Source organism: Nicotiana attenuata, unplaced genomic scaffold (assembly GCF_001879085.1).
Source record: "Nicotiana attenuata strain UT unplaced genomic scaffold, NIATTr2, whole genome shotgun sequence".
NCBI classification, from domain to species: domain Eukaryota; kingdom Viridiplantae; phylum Streptophyta; class Magnoliopsida; order Solanales; family Solanaceae; genus Nicotiana; species Nicotiana attenuata.
This window is the reverse complement of record NW_017670647.1, coordinates 93061-114603: the sequence shown is the minus strand read 5'-3', so window position 1 is coordinate 114603 and position 21543 is coordinate 93061. Positions and strand designations below refer to the sequence as shown.

The 21543-nt window shown below is 44.6% G+C and overlaps 1 pseudogene; it reads left to right on the top strand.

Annotated features, from left to right (window-relative positions):
• Positions 1-512: 512 nt before the first annotated feature.
• Positions 513-1612, top strand: LOC109241875 (annotated as a pseudogene).
• The last annotated feature ends 19931 nt before the right edge of the window (positions 1613-21543 follow it).

Below are 21543 nucleotides of genomic sequence, written 5' to 3'. Positions count from 1 at the left end.
TAACTTGTTTAGGACCACAAATTCCAAAAGTCTCATTTTTTCTTAAACTCCATGCCCAGTCAAACAAGTTCACATAAATTGGAACGAAGGGAATACCTTTTAATAATCTTACAGTGTAGCAATCATAAACTACCCGTTAATATCTTAATATAGGAAATTAAGATTGACAAGCTGAAAAATAGGATATATAGTTTTTTACAATTTGTTAAAATATACCAAAAAAGTACATATTCATCTGTAATTTTTTTTTCTTTTACCAAACAGAAAGAATAATGACCATTGTTCTCTCACTTTTAAATTTCGTTTAATCCAACCTCAGCTCTTAATTTTCTTAATTACCAAACATAGGTTTGATTAGTCTATGGCTGCTAGAAGCTTGCCAAAGGTCATTGCACATTTTTTGACCACGTATCGATACAGAGAAACAAGACAAACTTATCCCATTATATAAACATGAATCCAAATAATCGGTGTCTTCCAATTTGTATACCCAAATCAACTTAATTCTCACCCATCTTTTTACCCTCAGTCTGTACTTCCATGGCTTCCAATGACTTAAACGCTGATATCTATCCTTGGTACAGAGTCTATATAGACTTTCGAGTTGAACGTTTATATGACACACTTGGCTTAGCCTACGTGCTGCCATCACTTGAATATCCAGAAACTGGTGTCTCCTCTAAAGATGTCACAATTTCACCTCATGTCTCAGCTAGACTTTACACTTCCAAAAAACATCACTACCATCACCCAAAAACTTCCCATCTTAGTGTATTACCACGGCGGTGCACTCGTTCTAGGCTCTGCCTTTTTCAACTTTCACCATCGTTACATGAACTTCTTGGTCTCCGAATCAAATGCCATTGGTATTTCTGTAGAGTACAGGCTAGCCCCGGAGCATGACGTGCCAATAATTTACGAAGACTGTTGGACTGCACTTAAATGGGTCGCGTCCCACGTTAGTGAAAAATTCACTAGTGCTAATAACGACGATGACCCGTGGTTAAAAAATCACGGGGACTTTAGTAGGCTGTCCGTAGTAGGGGACAGTGCTGGTTGGTGGTAATATTGTTTATCACATGGCCATGAGAGCTGGAAGAGAAGGTGGTATTAATGAAAATGTCATCATCTCTAGTTCAATTCTTATTTGTCCTTACTTCTCGGTCCCACTCGAGAACATTGAACAAGGTATATTATACAAGAATTGGATCACAATTAAGCCACCATCTGAAGCTGGGATTGACAGTCCAATGATTAATCCACTTGCTCATAATTCTCCTTGCTTGTCAGGGCTGGGGTGCTCTAGGTTGTTGTTATGTATTGGGGAGAAAGATGAGTATGTTCCTAAAGAAATTGGGATTCGATTTGTTGAGGGTATGAGGAAAAGTGGGTGGAGAGGGGATTTGGAGTTCATCGAAGTTGAAGGTGAAGGTCACTGCTTTCAGGTGGTTAATCCTGAAGCCGAGAAATCTGAAGATTTGATCAAGCATCTTGCTTATTTCATCCAAAACAAGTGATCGGACTTCTACTACATTAGAAATCGTACACTACAAGACTGCTCGAGAAATCCATATATATATTTGGATCATTTTGAGAAACGAACCGAGGAAACACACACCTCATATTACTTACTCCCTCTGTCCCATATAAGTTGTCAAGATTACTAAAAATATTTGTCATCAATTTATAAGATAAAGATAAAATTAATTTATTATTTCCAATTTGTCCTTGTGTCACGACCCAAAATTCATCTAGTCGTGATGACACATAATCCGACCCGCTAGTTAAGCCAAATAACAATCAATACAACTCAAATGAGAATGATAAGAGCCAACGAGTAAAATAACTGAACTTCTATATAACATCTCGATGATTGGTGGTACAAGTCATGAGCTACTAAGACTTTAGATTTACAAGGTAGTATGAAACATAATTACAACATCTGTTTGAAATATACACAAACAGAACTCAAATCTAAAACTACCAAGGACAAATGGTAGCCATATCCGGACAACGAGTACATCTTCGATGCCAGCTCCCGCCATGCACAGCAGCATCAACTCCAAGATTTGCACGCAAGGCGCAGAATTGTAGTATGAGTACAACCGACCACATGTACTCAATAAGTAATAAACCTAAACTCAGGTTAAAAGCAGTGACAAGCTCGGACGAAGGTCAGTATCCAACACTATTGGCCAAAAATAATTTATAACAATATAATGAAGACAGTAAAAGTAAATAACTCAAGAGATATTATGCTCAGCTCGTTCAAAGTTATAGAAAAGTAGACATGCTTTTCAAGTATAACAGGCAAATTCCAAATCTTACCACCGAAAATGAACTAAACATGAGTTTATCAAAAGAACGTTGTTTCTCCAATATCCCAACATCAGATAAGAATTTTCGTTTACTAGTTAGCATGAGGATAATATGTCTCTATGCCTACATATCAATATACATGTCAAGTCATCAAATGTCATATCACCGTCAAGTATGAGTAAAATACATCTCTATGGTTACATGTCAAATATACATGTCGAAATCAAATGATTTCATAGTGCTCAGCACGCTCAAGGTAGCTGGACCAAATCCCATACATCATCACACACACAATCACTCAGCATTGTACGGGTGCCTAGCATCAATGCCTCTCACCAAAGCACGTGTATATATCACTGTGCCTGCGCCTACTACTGCCATGCCAGTTTTCGAAGGGGTGGATCCTGCCCAAGCACTAATCAAAGACAATATGGCTTGCTGCGGTGTACAATCTGATACACAAAACAATCCATTGCGGTGTGCAACCTGATCTACTATCAATCTGTTGCGGCATACAACCCGATCCAACATAACTTGCAATACGACTCTATGGCCCACATCAGTCATCAATCCACTCAAGTCTCAATGACTCACATCTCACCGAAACATAATCTAATTATACAACACGGAATATCATAATATGCCTCAAATACAGCTTAAACTCGTGTCACGTACAAGGACACCAAGAACATGTGAGACAATACAATATTAAAAGTGCACATAGACAGAGATATAACATGCGGATAAAACTATTATGACTGTACAGTATGACTACGGCTAAGGCAAATAGCTCAATATGGTTAAAATAGCCCTATCATGTCTCAAACAACTAAGCAGGTGTCCTAGAAATGATTTCTAGCATGAATAATATCTCATGTGGTCATTTAAAAGGAGAAAATATGATATCAAAGAAGCATGATAGCAAAACAAGGCACATAATAGCCAAAGAACTACCCGGGTCGTGAATTACCTGATGTATGCGCACACGTCTGTCACCTAGCACGTGCGTCACCCCCAACACATCTCAATTATCATAGTTTTCAGGGATAAATACCCTTAATTCTAATTTTAGACATGTTACTTACCTTGAACAAGCCACATCAAATACCGACCAAGCTAAACAATACTGTAGAAATGACATCCCGTGTAAATCAACCTCCGATTGGCTCGACACTAGCCAAAAGTAACTTTAGTAAAATCAAATAATGCCATTGAAACAAACCCAAGCGATAAAGGTCGAATCATTAATCAAATTTAACCAAAAAGTCAATCCGAGATCGCACCTTGGATCCCGACAAAACTGAAAAGTTTTGATAAATTTTGTATGGTTAGACTCGTGAGTGAATGGACTTTTGCGTTTATGACTTTTGTCGGATTTCGATACGTGGACCTAGGGCCGACTTTTGGCCAATTTCGAATTTTGGCTTATAATTTAATATTTTTCTTGTGGAATTGATTCCTTTAGCTCATATTGATTGTATTATACTGCTTGTGGCTAGATTCGGGATATTTGGAGGCCGACTTGCGAGGCAAAAGCATAATTAAGTGGATTTTTTCTTGGATTGAGCTAAGTAACAGTTCTAAATCTAGTTCTGAGGGTGTGAATCCCCGGATTATGCATGATGTGATTGGTTTGGAGGTGACACACATGGAAGGTGACGGGCGTGTGGGCATGCACCATAGAAATTGTGACTTGGTCCATTCCGTGGAACTGTAAAGTTGAATAACTTGTTGTTAGCTGTATGCTCTTCCTGTGCTATAGAAATTTGATTGCAAATCATGTTAGAAATTATGTTTAGGCCATGTGTTGACATTGTTGGGACCTGTAGAGGTCGTGTATTTGTTGAATTATTTGCTAATTTCTACCTTGTACTCAGTCATGGTTTTACTTGCGTATCATATCTTAGTCTCTTCTTGTTTCGTGTTGATACATTATATATCTCTGTTTGGGCTGATCTTTTATGATTTCTGAGAGCCAAAGACACTAGAGTGGTTGGTGACTAAGTTAGGGCCTGAGTGCCAAGCTGTGAGCTATATGTATAAATATGCATCGGGTTGCATGCCGCAACGAGCCTTAGGGCTGTATATATATGGATTGGGATGAATGCCGAAATGGGCCTTATGGCTATATATATATATATATATATATATATATATATATATATATATATATATATATATATATATATATATGGATCGGGCTGCATACCGCAACGATATAGCGCTTGGGCTGAAGGAGCCCATCCAGAGTCTGACACCCTCAGTGAGCGTAGGTACCTATTGAGTGTGAGTGTTGAGGGCTGAGAGCCGAGTGATCAACCATTGAGAAAGACTGAGTGACTGTTGCCCTGATAGGCTGTATTTGCTTTCTTTGTTGTTGCACATAGCTGCTATATGTCACTATTTGAAACTACTGGGAGATATTATATCCAGTTTTACTTGAACTTGGTATGTATAAACTGATTTGACTTAAATTTCTGGATTTCAAAGCATGTCTACATTCTTGTTGAGATTACTGAAAATGAACTATAAATGTGTAGCTCGCCACTATCTTTCAATTCCTTATTTATTATTGTTACATACTGAGTTTGTTGTACTCACACTACACACTGAACTTCGTGTGCAGATCCAGGGGTTTACAGACACGGCGGTCGTTGATATCGTGAACGGTTGATCTTTGGAGACTACGAGGTAGCTGCCCGACGTTCACATTCCTTGTTTCTCCTTCCTTATCCTTTCTTTATTTGTATTTTGATCCAGAATTTAGTAGATATTTCTTTTCTAGACTTGTGATATATAGATGCTCATGAGCACCGTCACAACAGGTTAGGATTTGGGTCATGACAAGTTGGTATCAGAGCCTAGGTTACATAGGTCTCACGAGTCATGAGCAGGTTTAGTATAGTCTTGCGGATTGGTATAGAGACGTCTGTACTTATCTTCAAGAGGCTGCCGAACCCTTAGAAAACTTCACATTCTTGAATTCTTGTCGTCCGAATCTGTTAATTTTGGTAACTAAACTTCTGTTATTTTATTCTCTCACAGACTGTGAGGATACGTACCACTGAACAGGATGGACTGCCACCAGTACCACCATCTAGGGCCACGAGAGGCCGAGGTCGTGGTAGAGGCCGCGGTAGGGGCAGAGGCTACGCTCATACGCCTGCAGACCCACCTGTCGCTCTAGCTTAATAGTAGGTACAAGATACAGTTAAGCCACTAGAGCTAGATCAGGCACCAGCTGTGCCTATCGTGATTCCAGGCCTTCAGGAGGTCTTAGCTCAGATTCTGACCGTATGCACCAGTCTTGCTTAGGCAGTCTCTATTCCGGCCGCAACAACCACTTCTCGGGCCGGGGGAGGTACTTAGACTCCCGCTGCCCGAACACCAGAGCAAGTGATGCAGGGACTCCAGAAACCGGGGGCACTACCAGCCCAGCCGGTTGCAGCTACTCAGGCCCATGTGATTCCAGTAATGTCTGATGATGAGAAGCGGAGATTGGAGAGGTTTAGGAGACTCCTACCTCCATCTTTCAGTGGTATAGAGGCAGATGATGCCAACGGTTTCTTGGACAAGTGTTAGAGGATTCTCCACACAATAAGTATTTTAGAGACCAGTGGGGTCTCTTTCACTACTTTTCAGTTCAGTTGGTGGGAGGCTTATGATAAGCGTAGGCCGGTCGGTGCAGCACCACTTACATGGCAGGAGTTCTCTGTTCTATTCTTTGAGAAGTTCGTGCGTCAGTCCCGCATAGAGGAGCTGCGCAGACAGTTTGAGTAGCTTCGTCAAGATGATATGTTCATGATGCAGTACGAGATGAGGTTTAGTGAGTTGGCCCATCATGCAGTTTGGATGGTTCCCATAGACAGGGAGCGGAGCAGAAGGTTTATTGATGGCCTCACATATCAGCTGTTGTTGCTTATAACATGGGAGAGGGTATCTGGTGCTACTTTTGTTGAGGTTGTCGATATTGCTTGGCAGATAATGATGGTCCACAACCAGGAGCAGGTTGAGAGGGTGGCCAAGAGGCCTCGTGGATCGGGTGGTTTTAGTGGTGTTCCTTGTAGAGGTCAGTTCTACCATGACAGGGGTCATCCTTATAGGCATGCTTAGATGGCTCGTCCATTTCACCGTGGTGCATCGTCTGGCCATGGTTCACACAGTTCTCATCAAGGCAGTCATCTCTCAGTGCCCAACCAGCTTAGAGTTCATCCCGTGCTCCATCGGTTCAGGGCTCATCTATGCAAGGTCCTTCTACTAGTTATTCCAGTGCTCGGGGCTCCCGTCCGTCCCCACCACAAGCACCAGGGAGTTGCTACGAGTGTGAAGAGTTTGTTCATATTAGGAGGAAATGTCCCTGCTTATTGGGAGGTCCATCTCAGTAGAGGGGACAGCCTACGACTTCAGCACCAGTTACTTCACCACCCACCTTAGCCAGCTTGGGGTGGAGCTAAGTGAGATAAGGGTCGCCCTAGAAGGGGAGGCCGATCAGGTAGCGGCCAGGCCTATTTGTATGCACTCCCTGGCAGACCAGATGCTATTGCTTAAGGCACGGTGATCACATGCACCGAGATGCTTCTATATTATTTGACCCTGGTTCCACCTATTCATATGTATCATCGTATTTTGCTCCTTATTTGGATATGCCCCCTGAGTTTTTAGCTTTATTTGTTCATGTATCTACGCCTATGGGTGATACTATTATTGTAGACCGTATGTAGCGGTCGTGTGTAATGACTATTGGGGTATTGGAGACTAGAGTTGATCTCTTACTGCTTAGTATTGTCGATTTGGACGTGATCTTGGGTATGGATTGGTTTTCTCCATGTCATGCTATTTTGGATTGTCACGCTAAGACTATGACATTGGTGATACCGGAGTGTCCACGGATTGAGCGGCGAGGTTCTCTAGACTATGTTCCCAGTAGAGTGATTTCATATTTGAAAGCCAGCTGATGGTGGGGAAGGGTTGTTTATCTTATTTGGCCTTTGTGAGGGATGTTGGTGCTGATACCCCTACTATTAATTCTGTTCCGATGGTGCGAGAGTTTTTGGATGTGTTTCCTGCAGACCTGCCGGCCATGCCGCCCGACAGGGATATTGACTTGGTGTTAGGCATTCAGTCATATCTATTCCTCCATACTGTATGGCACCAGTTGAGTTGAAAGAGTTGAAGGAGAAGTTTTGGGAACTTCTTGAAAAGGGGTTTATTAGGCCTAGTGTGTCACCTTGGGGTGCACCTGTTCTGTTTGTGAAGAAGAAGGATGGTACTATGAGAATGTGCATTGATTATAGGTAGTTGAACAAAGTCAGAATCAAGAACAAATATCCTTTCCCGCGTATTGCTGATATATTTGACCGGCTTCAGGGAGCGAGGGTGTTCTCCAAGATTGATTTGACGTCTGGGTATCATCTGTTGAAGATTCGGGACTCGGATATTCTTAAGACAACTTTCAGGACCCGTTATGGTCATTATGAGTTCCTTGTGATGTCTTTTGGGCTGACCAACGCCCCAGTAGCGTTCATGCATCTGATGAAAAGTGTATTTCAGCCTTATCTCGACTCGTTTATTATTTTGTTCATTGACTCGTTTATTATTTTGAGGATTGTGTTGCAGCGGTTGAGGGAGGAGAAACTTTATGCCAAGTTCTCCAAGTGTGAGTTTTTTCTCAGTTCAGTGTCATTCTTGGGGCACGTGGTGTCCAGTGAGGGTATTTATCTGGATCTAAAGAAGATAAAGGCGGTTTAGAGTTGGCCAAGACCGTCCTCAACTACGGAGATTCGGAGCTTTCTTGGTTTGGCTGGTTATTACCATCGTTTCGTGTAGGGTTTCTTGTCTATTGCATCGCCCTTGTGCAAATTGACTCAAAAGGGTGCCCCTTTCAGGTGGTCGGATGAGTGTGAGGAGAGCTTTTAGAGGCTCGAGACTGCCTTGACCACCGCTCCAGCTCTAGTTCTACCATCAGCTTCTGGTTCTTATACAGTGTATTGTGATGCTTCTCGGATCGGTATTCAGTGTGTTTTGATGTAGTAGGGTAGGGTGATTGCCTATGCTTCGCGCCAGTTGAAGCCTCATGAGAAGAAGTACCATGTTCATGATTTGGAGTTTGCTGCCGTTGTTCATGTGTTGCAGATTTGGAGGCACTATCTCTATGGTGTGTCTTGTGAGGTATTTATAGATCATCGGAGCCTCTAGCACTTGTTCAAATAGAAGGATCTAAATTTGAGGCTGTGGAGGTGGTTGGAGCTGCTAAAGGACTATGATATTACTATTTTGTATCATCCAAGGAAGGCCAATGTGATGGCTGATTCCTTGAGTAGGAAGGCAGTGAGTATGGGTAGCCTTGCATTTATTCCGGTTGGTGAGAGACCTCTTGTAGTTGATGTTTAGGTCTTGGCTAATCGGTTCCCGAGATTAGGTGTTTCGGAGCCCAGTCAGGTTCTAGCTTATAAGGTTTCTCGGTCTTCCTTATTTGATCGCATCAAAGAGCGCCAGTATGAGGATCCCCATTTACTTGTCCTCAAGGACAAGGTTCAGCACGGTGATGCCAGAGATGTGACTATTGGAGATGATAGGGTGTTGATGATGCAGGGCCGAATATGTGTGCCCAATGTAGATGGGCTACGGGAGTTGATTCTTGAGAAGGCCCACAGCTCATGGTATTCCATTCATCTGGGTGCTGCGAAGATGTACCATGATTTGAGACAACACTATTAGTGGAGAAGAATGAAGAAGGATATATTTTGGTTTGTAGCTCGGTGAAATAACTGTCAGCAGGTAAAATATGAGCATCAGAGACCGGGTGGATTGCTTCAGAGAATAGAGAGTCCAGAGTGGAAGTGGGAGCAGATCACCATGAATTTCGTAGTTGGGCTCCCACAGAATTCGAGGAAGTTCAATGCTATTTGGGTGACTGTGGATTGACTGACCAAGTCCGCACACTTCATTCTAGTCTGTACTACTTATTCTTTAGAGGGGTTGGCTATGATTTAAATACGAGAGATTGTTCGCCTTCACGGTATGCCGATTTCCATCATTCCAGATAGAGGCGCGTAGTTTACATTAGAGTTTTGGAGAGCCGTGCAGCGAGAGTTGGGCACTCAGGTTGAGTTGACTACAACATTTCACCCTTAGACGGACGGGCAGTTAGAGTGCACTACTCAGATATTGGAGGACATGCTACACGTTTGTGTCATTGATTTTGGGGGTTCATGGGACCAGTTTCTGTCGCTTACGGAGTTTACTTACAATAATGGTTATCAGTCGAGCATTCAGATGGCTCCATATGAGGCTTTATATGGGAGGCAGTGTAGATACCCGGTGGGTTGGTTTGAGCCGGGCGAGGCCAGGCTATTGGGTACTGAGTTGGTTCAGGATGCATCGGAAAAGGTTAAATTGACTTAGGGGCTTCGCATGGCGCAGTCTAGACAGAAGATTTATGGCGATAGAAGGTCCGTGATGTGTCTTACATGGTTGGGGAGAAGGTTATGCTGAAGGTTTCACCCATGAAGGGTGTTATAAGGTTCATAAAGTAGGGCAAGTTGAGCCCGTGGTTTATTGGTCCGTTTGAGGTACTTCTGAGGATTGGGGAGGTGGCTTACAAGCTTGCCTTGCAACCTAGTCTGTCGAGTGTGCATCCAGTATTTCATGTTTCTATGCTCCGGAAGTATTTCGGCGATCCTTCTCATGTTTTGGATTTCAGCACAGTTCAGTTTGATGGTGATTTGACTTACGATGTAAAGCTGGTGGCCATTTTGGATCGGCAGATTCGAAAGTTAAGGTCAAAGGATATAGCTTTAGTGAAGGTGCAATGGAGAGATCGGCTCGTGAAGGAGGCTACTTGGGAGACCAAGCGGGACATGCGGAGCAGATATCCACACATATTTGTGACTCCAAGTATGTTTCTAGACCCGTTCGAGGATGAATGTTTGTTTAAGAGGGGGAAGATATAACGACCCGAATGATCATTTCGTGATTTGTAGCCCCGTTCCCCCATTTTCTGCTCCTTATGTGCTTTATAGCTGTTATATTACTTACCTTGTTAGTTGGTTCGGGTCCGGAGAGATTCCGGAGTGAGTTGAGACACTTAGTCTCTTAATTGAAAGCTTAAGTTGGAAAAGTTGACGGGATGTTGACTTATGTGCAAACGACCTCACATTTGAGTTTTATGGTTCCGTTAGCCCCGTTAGGTGATTTTGGACTTAGGAGCGTATCCGGATTGTGATCTCGAGGTCCGTAGTAGAATTAGGCTTGAAATGGGGAAAGTTGGAATTTTGGAATGTTTGACCAGGAGTGGACTTTTTGATATCGGGGTCGGATTGGATTTCCCGAAGTTGGAGTTGATTCGTGGGGTCATTTGAGTCTTGTGTGCAAAATTTGCATCCAATCGGACGTGATTTGATAGGTTTCGGCGTCGTTTGTAGAATTTGGAAATTTCACAGTTCATTAGGCTTGAATCAATGTGCAATTCGTGTTTTTGATGTTGTTTGAGGTGGTATGAGGATTCGACTAAGTTCGTATGATGTTTTAAGACGTGTTGCTGTTTTAAAAGGTCCAAATTAAGCTAAGTACACATCCTAGTGTCATAAGATAGACATGTTATCTCTTATCAGCAAGCAAGATTGCACATAGACATGATAGGGAGCACACATCATGACAAATCAAGTAGTCACTGCAGGAACAAGGAATTAGGTGAGCCAAAGACATACTAAGGGACATATTAGCAGGGAAGCAGGATTATAGTTGATAGAAAATTTCTTAACAACATATTAGAACACAATACATATGCCAAACTATTATTACAGAACAGAGTGGGAAAGTAAATGTGTCAAGTAGCACATGTAGGCATTCTAGCATTGACACAGCAGACTAATTAACTGAAGAAGGCTCAGATTATGTCATGTAACAAAATAGTTCAAACATGATAAGGAAAACATGTTGAAGTAGCTATTAAGATCTCGGTCAATCACTAATGGGGTATGGGATCAAGTGAGCATGCTAAATGACAAAGCAGTCGGGAAACATGTCATAGCTAACAAAGGAAGTTCTAACACGAGTCATTATAAATATGAATTATTCATTACAGAGATTCCGGGCAAATCAAATAAGCATGTTTAGGAACATTTAGACACTAATACACTGCTTAAACGAACTTAATAGGGTCAGATTATCCAAGTTAGCTTAGGTGTATACGGTAGAAATCGACGACTCGATTTTACGGTCATCAAGACATCTCGAGGGTTCTCGGTGATCGACCTCGAGGTAGTTTAAGTAATGACTGGCCTCGAGGCAATGTAAATTAGTGGTCTCGGTGGATCAATGTGAAGTTACCTAAGCGCACGACTAGAGCTGACAAAGTCTAGTAGGCTAGCTCTGACCCGTAACATGGCATTAAATGGCTGTATCAGCCCCATATCTTTGTAATTAATGAATTTGTACTTTGTTGGGATCCCCCCCCCCCATATATATAGGGGATCCTTGTCATTTTGCAAGGATCTGTTGCTTAATACTAAATATACCAGAACATTCTCTCTGCTCACTAACACATTCTCTTGAATTCATTACTTCCATTTATTGCTTATATTCATTGTGTTCCATTTATTGTTCTTCATTTATCGCTTATCATTGCCCATAAAGAGCCGTCATAAAATTTAGTATAACTGTTAGCCTCTCCATCGACTGCCCACGGCAAGGTATAGGACTCGACCTCGAGGCCCCGAATAAGCAAGCTCGAGGCCCCGCTTATCAGGCTCGTGGTTTGGTTATCACCTTGTTTTCAAGCTCCTATCTCATTTTCTAATCCCTTACTTTATATCTATTGCCTAAGAGACTAGCATAAAAAAGGATCACGTATTTTTAGAACCACAAAATCAAATCTAATTGTAATTCCCATTTTCACGGTAAACAGTTTGGCGCCTACCGCGGGGCTAAAAATAATAGTGATTATTTTCTTGTTGGTTTAACTACGTAACGCAAGTTATCTTTCACACTTTTTCTTGTCCAAGATCTTCGATTTCAGGTCAAAATTTCTAACTCAGTAAATGCACATGAAAACATCAATCTTGAAGACCATGGATAAAATGGTGTTGACGTCCCAGGTGTTGGTGTACCACCACGAAACCCCGAGAATGCACCAGAACCAATTCCTCTGGACGCGGTCTCACGTGATGCCCAACACATCGATATAAGCTCCCACACTAATAGGAGCGTGCGCTAAGGAGACCAATAAGAAGCTCAGAAAACCCCAGCTCGCGAAGAACGGGAGGTTAGCCTTCACATTATTTTTGAAATGTTACAGGCACAACAGCTGGCGATCGCTCCGCTACAAAGTCACCAAAAAACTCCCAGCATAGTAGCACCGGGGACGGCTCCCCCAGCCGAGCAGGTACCAGAGAGATCAAGTAACAACAGGTCGGCAGCCGACCCCGCCATCATAAAAATGCTCGAGGAACTCATAAGGAGGGTCGAGTCGGGGGAGAAGAAGATAGAAGCCAACAACAAGAAGGTAGAGACCTACAACTCCAGGGTAGATCAAATCCCGGGCGCACCCTCAATCCTGAAGGGTGTAGACTCGAAGAAGTTCGTACAAAAGCCATTCCCACAGGAAGCTGCTCCAAAACCCAATCCAAAGAAGTTCAGGATGCCCGACCTTCCGAAGTACAATGCTCGGACCCCAACGAGCACGTCACTGCTTACACTTGCGCAGTGAAACGCAACGACCTAAGAGACAATGAGATCGAGTCCGTCCTACCGAAATGGTTCGGAGAGATGCCTTCAAAAGGGGCGATGATGTGGTATCACAACCTGGCCCCAAACTCAATAGATTCGTTTGCCATGCTAGGAGATTCTTTCATAAAGGCACATGCTGGTTCCATCAAAGTAGCTACTAGGAAATCTGACGTCTTCAAAATTAAGCAAAGGGAGAACGACATGCTGCGAGAGTTCGTATCTCGCTTTGAAATGGAACGAATGGAACTACCACCGGTCTCCGACGAATGGGCGGTGCAGACCTTCACTGAAGGTTTGAATGAGCGAAGCTCGGTAGCTTCGAAGCAGCTGAAGCAGAACCTAGTCGAATACCCGACCGTGACTTGGTCGGACGTCCACAATCGATACCAATCAAAGATCAGGGTCGAAGACGACCAACTGGGAGCCTCCTCGGGCTCAGTATATCCTAATAGGCTTCCAGCAAAGGAGTCAAAGCCGAATAAAGAAAGATACCAACAAAACACCGAAGATAGAAGAAATGCCCCAAGGCGTAACATACCCCGCAATGACCGGAGGACGGACCGAGGCCAGAATCCTCGGGGACTTGTTAGCAGGGCTGGCTTCGACAGGCACGCAGGGCCGATAGATGCGCCCCGCTTGTCGGAGTACAACTTCAACGTTGATATTTCAGACATCGTATTCGGACCGAGGCCAGAATCCTCGGGGACTTGTTAGCAGGGCTGGATTCGACAGGCACGCAGGGCCGACAGATGCGCCCCGTTGATGTTTCAGACATTGTATTCGCCATCAGTAAAATCAGAGATACCAGGTGGCCAAGGCCTGTACAATCAGAGCCTTCACAAAGGAACCATAACTTAGTGTGTGAATTTGACAACACGCACGGTCACAGGACTGAGGATTGCAGACAACTCCGGGAAGAAGTGGCCCGATTACTCAGCAAAGGTCACCTCCCTGAATTCCTCAGCAACCAAGCCAAAAATCAGTTCCGGGAAAGAGAGGCGACCAAAAAGAACGAAGCAGATGAGCCGCATCATGTTATCCATACGATCTTCTAAAGTGTCGATGCCATGCAGGAACCCACAGTCTGGAGAAGCAAAAGCATCCCTCACCAGGGAAAAGCAAACTCGAGGCTCTATCTCGGCCCCGTAACGACGTACTAGTAACTCCTTTTCTTGTGAGTACATTTCAAAATAAACGTGTACTTGTGGATCCAGGTAGCTCGGCCAATATTATCAGGTCGAGGGTGATAGAGCAACTCAGGCTGCTTGACCAAACTATGCCCGCCTTTCGAGTCCTCGGATTCAACACGACAAGCAAAACAACGAAAGGCGAAACCACCACACCAGTCAATGTGGCCGGCACAACCTAAAACACCAATATCTCCACCATCAAAGGAACTGAAGGATAAACAAAAAGTGAAATAGTAACCACGAGGCGTGTTATCCGCTGTACCAGAATGAACAAATAAAGGACCGTATCATGCCCTCAGAGCAAATACTAAAGGCCTATCGAGGCCCAAAGCGCCATCGCCACTAAGGTATAACCATCTCCCTTTTTAATTTAAACTTCCCACTAACCTTTGTGCAGGTATCCGATTGAGACAGTCGAAGAACTAATCCATCTCGAAGACCTTAAGGTTTTAAAGCATACGTTGCACTCTTTTCCTTCGATAGGGTTTTTATCCCGAAAAGGGTTTTACCGGCAAGCTTTTTAACGAGGCAACATCTACATGCTACCTAAGGAAAACTCAATAAGTATTCAAGGATTCTTTTGAAATCAACCTCGAATACTGGGGGGCATCCCCCCTAGAAGGTCACCTACTCGGAGAAGCCAGGATGCGCTAAATGGGGTCTCTATAGGAAAATAATGTACCGGGCCAAACGGTGGAACGAACAGTGCCCACATAAAGTAACCCAGCCCTCCACTGCAAAGACATGTATACTTGTACCGAGTAATCAAAGAATACTTTTAAAAAAAAGCATTTTGCGTTTCAAAGAAGCTCGGTATTTTTGCAAAAATGGCTCCTCTGTCAAAAACGTCCCGAACACTCGGGAACCGGCGTCAACAACTCGAAACGATGCGACCCCCTGGTCGGAGCTCCATACTCGTAAGCCCTCGATGAGGCAACACAAAGATAACAAAACTACTACAGAGCCAAAAACGTCCCGAACACTCGAGGACTAGCGTCAAAAACTCAAGGCCATGTGACCTCCGTGTCGGAAACCCCGAAATCATAAGCCCTCAATGAGGCAGTACTAAGATTACAAGTAATGGCTCCCGAGCCAAGAAACCCACGATGACTCGGGGACTGCCGCCAATCACCACCCCCATCGACTTGTTAAAATTCGAGGCCACAAGACCACATGCGGATAGCCTCGGTCCCGCAAGACCTATATAAGGAAACAACAATAACTGTAAGACCTTGAAGGCATGTAAAATCTGTAAGACCTCAAGCAAGGCATGAACCACACTTATACCGAGTGACAATAACTATAAGACCTTAAAGGCATGTGAAACTTGTAATGCCTTACTAAAGGCATAAACCCGATCTTAAAGTTAAGGAAATATATCGAACTTGTAAGACCCCTAAAAAGGCATACCCTCGATATAAACGCCGAAACTACTTCACTGGGGACTGAAAGGCTCCGGCCAAACGCAATGACTACGGTCACAAGGCTGTACCAGCTAAACTAACGCGACTGTAGGACGCCCGACCGTCGCTATAAAATCACAAGCCTTCAATTACTTTGAATATACTTCGAAAAGAACCGGTTAAAACAGGCTACCCTCGACATTGGAAAAAGAGCTTCGACCATGTCAGCTCCTAATTACAGGCTTCGAGATACTCAGCCACCAAGCCAAACCTCCCGAGGTGCTTGATCATCGCCATATAACGGCTCACAATCGAGGTTTTATCAATCCGTCGAAGAGTCGGGCAAACACAACTTCAAAAATCTTTAACGAGGGAGAAATAAAGCCTATATTAGAGGTCGCATCGACCCAATGCGTAAGAGCCACTGTCGCCAGCCCATATAAAAGGTCGTACCGACCAAAAGCATAAGAGCCACTGACGCCAGCTTACATTAAAAGGTCGTACCGACCTAACGCGTAGGAGCCAAAGGGCCAGCTTTAAATTCAAAAACATGAGGGTCGAATGAGCTCGAGTCGAAATCCGACTCGGAGACTGAACCCGAAATAGTTAACTAAATATGCCTAAGGGCGAAAGCATAAGAGCCTAAGACGCCAGCTTACATTAAAAGGTTATACCGACCAAAGCGTGTAAGAGCCTATGGGCCAGCCTAATAAGACCCAGGGCCATACTATGATTCCAAGGATTCCTTTTAACTCGAAGACCAGTTCTTCTTGCTGATGGCTAACAAACATCCAAAGATACATGAAAAACAATGTCGCAAGAATTCTTTTTACATATATGTGAAAGAATACACGCCCCATTTACATTATTCTTTGAAAGTGCTATATACAAATTTAGAAAAGGAAAGGCCTAATCTACGTCCCCCTCAGGGACGTCTACCCATCGATCTCTTTCTCGTTATCATCGGCATCAAACAGAAAGGATTTAGCGTCATATTCGTCCGCCTTTGCCTGCTTTATCTCTTCCGAGAGATCAAAGCCCCTAGCATGGATCTCCTCAAGAGTTTCTCTTCGAGATTTGCACCGTGCATACTCCAAGCTTCTGCTCTCAAGATCAAGAGCCCTTCTCAGCTTAGCTCGAACATCGGCAGCGTCCTTCAAAAAGACCGCAACTTTCTTGTCAGCCTTGGTACGGCTCATTACAGCTTCAGCCCGGGCATCCACAACCTCGGCCTTTACCTTCAAAAGCTCATATTTGAGCTTTGTAATCATATCTGTTCGAACCAAGCTATTATCACGAGCTAAACGACGTTGAACCTCAAAGGCGGAAGCCTTAGCCAGAGCACCCTTCTCCGCTGAAGCCTGAACGTCCGCCCGAGCCTTTAACTCATCGTATTCACGCTTGGCCCCAAAGTCATTCCAGCTCCTCCATTTTGTCCTTCAGCTGGAATATCGGAATATCAATCTCCGAAAGCGGAAGAGGGCATACATCGACACGAAGTGTAGGTTACCTATCTTTTGAGATGGCTTTCGTAGTTCTGACTTCGATCCGCCTCATACCGCAGATATACCAGCTCATCCTCCTTTTTCGTGCAAAGAAGCCTAAGGGACTTCTCCCCATCCAAAGCTTTCTGCAGCCTGGCCTCACGGCGGAGCAGCTCGGACTTAAGCTTGTTAAAGGCTTGCAAAAGAAAGCTCAATAAGAAAGACGCGAAACTGAAAGGAGCGTATACCAGCTACCAAAACATACCATGGAGCTAAGCCACTGAGCCTCACCAAAGGTCGCGCATACGTCCGATGGCTTAGTTCCCCCCGAAATGCCTTCGGTAGGAGAAGAGGGAGGCGCCAGATGACCCTTGTCCCTCGAAGTACCTTCAACGGGAACGGGAAATGTTCTTTCGAAAGCAGAGGCCTCCGAAGCCGGAAGATCGGCCGACTCATCTCTTTTGAACCTCAGAGAAGGTCTCGCCCCGTCGTGAGCATCCTCACACCACGAAGACCCTTTCCGTTTATTATCAACCCTCGACCCCGAGGTCGGCAATATCTCCTCCTCCACCAGGGGACACGGCCTCATCTCGGGAAGACCTCTAACACCTGCGGCGGCAGAGTTAGTGTGCTAAAAAGAAAGTACCTTTCTGAGTAAACAAGCCACTAAGCACCTACCATGTGGCTTTGCCTTCCATCTCTCTTTGGACAGGTCTCGCCATTTGCGCTTATCATAGGTCGAGCAAGATGCCAGCTTACGAGACCATTCACCCAGGCCAGGAACCTCGTTCAACAGCCAAGGAATCACTGAAGAGATAATATATATATATATATACATATACATATATATATATATATATATATATATATATATATATATATATATATATATATACATATATATATATATATATATACATATATATATACGTCTTTACGAAGCCCGTCTCCACTATGGACAAAGCGATAAAATTACAAGTATACCACTTACGTGTGAAATTCCATTTCTCAGGAAATGGCAAAAACTCTCTAGGGATAATATCGACTGTCCGTGCTCGAACGAACTGGCTCATCCACCCCGGTACTCGTTCTCTTCATCGTTAACGGCAGAGGGCCGAGTGGATCGACGTCGTAGAGTAATCCAGCCCTGGTAATGCAGAGGCCGATATAGCCTAACGAGATGGCTAAGGGTTAAATCAAGCCCGGCCTTTTCCGCAAAGTACCTTATCATCAGAACTATCTTCCAAAGGGATGGGTGAGCCTGCGCCAGGGTAAGCTGATACTTCCTACTGAAATTAAGCATGACCCTGTCAGGGGAGCCTAATGTAAAGCGATACATATACATGTTCAAAAACCCCTCGACGTGGGTCATTATGCTCTCATCCGGGGAAGGTGCGTGCAGTACCACTTATTCTCCCCATCCGTAGTCTTTCCTAATTATCTCGAGATGTTCTTCCCCTATTGAGATAATGAACCTCAATGCATGCTCCCGATGCCCTTGAGCGTTGGGAGGTCTCTCCGACGTAAAGTCTCCCCTCGATACAAAGCACCTCGAGGTCCGCTCACCAGATACCGACGGTGTACCACCGTTCGAATGCGGAACAGAGGCAGAACTCTCCTCTCCTTGATGAACGGATTTCGATATAGCAGCCATGGCTACACTAAAATAGGATGAGGGGGATGAAGATTTGGGCGAAGTCTCTAAGTTGAAATGATGAGAGAAATAGCACAAAGAACAAAAGTTCTATGAGAGGGATAGTTGCCTAGAGTAGCAGAATCCCCAGTTAAGAAATGAGCGAATGCATAAATAGAGGCAAACGACGACTGTTCGCCTATCCAGAAGACCAACTAAGTCTAGCCCTGACAGCACAACTTTTTTGTGAAATGTACAGGTAGGACCACCCCAGAGGCCCACTACCGTGTCGCATGAATAATGCTGTCATGCGGTGCTCGGGAAATATCGAGACCACGAGGGTCTCTGCTATTATAAGCATCGACTCCAAAGAAGCCATCGACCTAACCTCGAGATCGTGCTCGATCTCGAGAGTCCCGATTGGCCCCAAATATGAACTTCTAAGAGTCAACGTCAAAGTTCGAAGACTGAATTCCGCACGGTCACTGAAAAATAAAGAATGCAAGGCTGGAAACAAAAAAATCTTTTTTTTACATTACCAAAGATATGTTTGCAAGGGGCACCTTTACAAGACCTATTTCCCCGGGAATACATGCACAAAAATAAAAGAAAAAAAGAGAGAAGGAAAAGAGACACAAGCCTACTCTTCGTCACCACTGCCTTCTGAACTATCTCCGGGATTTTCATCCAAAGTGACTAAGGGTGCCAACTCTTCCTCCAAATCTCGGGCCTCCTCGATCTTGCTTGAGAGATCGACGCCTTTAACATTGGCTTCCTCTAAGGCTTGCCTCCTCACCTTTGCGCGAGCGTGAGCGACGGCCCAAATCAGCTTCTGCTCGGCCTTCTCTGATATCTCTCGGGCTTGCTGATTCGCAGTAGCGGCGTCTCTCAGATATGTAGCGGCATTCTCCTCGACCTCGGACTTGGCCGCAGATAGCGCAACAACATCCTCTCGAGCATTTCGGAGAAGACCCTGGGTCGATTCAAGCTCCGTGGTCACAATCTCGTTTGGCCTCCTCAGCTCGAGGATCTCCGTATTCATAGCGGCAATTTCTTCCCGAAGTCGCCCCGCGAGACCATCCTTCTGCCCGATCTGCAAAGGAAAAGATAAGTCGATAAACATCGAACTATGAGAATCGAATTTATGAATGACAAGTTACCTGCTCAGCAAGGCCAGCCTTTTCTCGGAGCGCTCCCTCCAAATTTGCCCGAAGCTCGTTTAACTCCTCCTCCTTCTGGGCAGAGGAGGCCTCCGACTCCTGCGGTCCCGAGGTGAGCTTCTCAAGCTCCTTCACACGGCGTGAAAGCTCGTCTTGGAGCCTAGAGAAGGCGTGATCATACATCTTCTTTGCCTACAGCGAAACAGAAGAGTCAGAAAAAATGAGGAAAGGTACTTGGGACTAGAAAAGTGCACATAAAAAGCTATCACCTTCTGCTGGAACCTCTCCGCTTCCTCGATAGCGTTGGGAGCGTCGAGATCAATGTCCTCACTAACATCATCAACGCCATCAAGGAAGTTGTCAAGCTCATCTCCCCCTCCGAGAGGACCTTCCACGTTGGTAACATTTGGGTCTTGAGCGTCCCTGTATTCCCCGGGCGAGAACCGAGGACCCAAATTAAGGCCACCCAGGGCTTCGATATCGCCAAGGGGCAAATACTGTCCCCGAAAAGCTCTGGGCCCGGACCCTTTGGAACCAGCAGCAATGGTCTCCTCGACAGAAACTGCACCACGTTCGACCAGGGTCTGAGGGACCGCGTTCGCACCCTCCTCGAGGGTATCCACCAAACTGGATCGACCTGAATCGACTGTTCCCGATTCAACGCCCTTTGTTCGGGACACCTACGCGACATCTGCACCCGGCCTCGTCCTTTGTACCAAACGGTATTCATCATCATCGTCATCTTCATCCCTAGTACTGGGACTTGCTCCGGAAGCCGAAGCCGAGGTCCAGGTTGTAGCTCGAGGCCTGCGTGATTTAGGTTTCTTTGCCAATGAAGAATCAGCAGCCGCCTTTTTCTTCCTCTTCTTGCCTTTATCAGGCTTCGGAGCCTCTACCTCGCCGTCGGGAGGCGGTATCATCTGCACTCCGTCACCAAGTCCTGCACAAACATAGTGATCAAAATTTATCAGCACGGAGGATATGGGGAAGAAATATAAAAATATGATATAGGCGGCAAGAAGGATTTTACCATGATTCTTGGCCGCCCATAGCGTTTTAGCTAGGTCGGGCTAAGACCGCCCTAGAAATGGGAACGAAGCATCCAATTGCCTAATCCATCCCAGCAAATCCTGGACCATTTCGGGATACAAAACGGTAGCTGCATAAATAAAGGGGAGATCATATTTTGGAATGAAGGTAAGAAGACAATAAAGCATGTTCGAAGGAGGGGCACTCACGCTGCATATTCCATTCCTCCAGGAATTGCATCCTATCGGTCGGGATGATGTCCGAGGTTCTCACTCGGGCAAACCTGCTCATCCACTCTCGATCCGTGTCCTCATCAATTCTCGAGAAAAACGGCTTCTTGGACCGAGGGTGAAGTTTAATCCAACCTCGATAAATTCGAGGGCTATACAATCTAATTAAATGGTCAAGGGTATAGGTCGTACCCACGACCTTGTTGAAAAAGTAACGGAGCATGTAGACTATCCTCCAGAAAGATGGATAGATTAGGCCAACGTCACTCGGTAATTGTCATAAAAGTTGAAGATAACCGGATCTATCGCCAGTGAATAAGGGTTTGAGGAATCGATGGTACCCAAAGTAAACGGGTATGTATACACA